The sequence below is a fragment of the Morone saxatilis genome, unplaced genomic scaffold (assembly GCF_004916995.1).
Source record: "Morone saxatilis isolate NCDOM2014 unplaced genomic scaffold, NCSU_SB_2.0 Contig22, whole genome shotgun sequence".
In the NCBI taxonomy this organism is placed as follows: Eukaryota; Metazoa; Chordata; class Actinopteri; family Moronidae; genus Morone; species Morone saxatilis.
Window position 1 is genome coordinate 14,243,630 of NW_023339785.1, and position 816 is coordinate 14,244,445.

General features: G+C 48.5%; 1 protein-coding gene across 1 annotated transcript in view; it reads right to left on the reverse strand.

The window, feature by feature from the left end:
• LOC118333988 (histamine H2 receptor-like) overlaps positions 1 to 816 on the reverse strand; it is a 9,126-nt gene that overhangs the window by 1,224 nt on the left and 7,086 nt on the right. The gene's annotated exons all lie outside the window — the stretch shown is intronic.

Sequence of the window (816 nt, forward strand, 5' to 3'; positions counted from 1 at the left end):
AGAGAGACAAAGAGAGAGAGAGGAATGGGGAGAGAGAAAAAGTGAAAGAGGAATATAAAATGTGAGATGCTCATTTTGGTCCCTTGCTTCATAATTTCTGTGGATGTATTTATTCTCTATGGATTCAGGGGGAGCAATGAATTCGTAGTATGAATCAACACCATCCATCTTATTCATTTCTGCCTGCCAGTGAGCCCTGGAAGTAGTGGTCAGGCTTTACTACACACATGTAGAGACACACACACACACACAAGGCTCAGACGGGGGTGACCCTGGCCTGACCCCCCTGCTGACCCCCAATCTGTTCCCCAACCTCACACCATGAGAGACCGGGACACACCGGGATGGGGACACACTCACGCTCAAAGACACACACACACACACGCTCACACACACATTGGCATATCGCACAATGTGTTATCTGATGGATATCTCCTCAGACAGTACCATGTGTGTGGGCAGTGTGCGTGCGGACAGCGTGTGTGTATGTGTGTGTGTGTGTGGTGACTTACCCTCTGCCCCCTCCCACTGGTGTTAATTGATTCTTGGTGCGCATTGCTGATTGGTGTGAGGACCCCTAGAGGCGGGCCCAGTCTCCACCGATACCCCCTCCCCATTTGTGTAGCACCTCTCTCTCACACACACACACACACACACACATACAGTACACACCATAGAGATATACAGTGTATGATATATTTCTGTATATGTGTTCACATGTGTACAAAGTGTTTAAAGTGCATGTGCATGTGTTGCACATGCACTGGTTAGAAAACGCACTCACACACACACACACACACTCACCACACACCTATA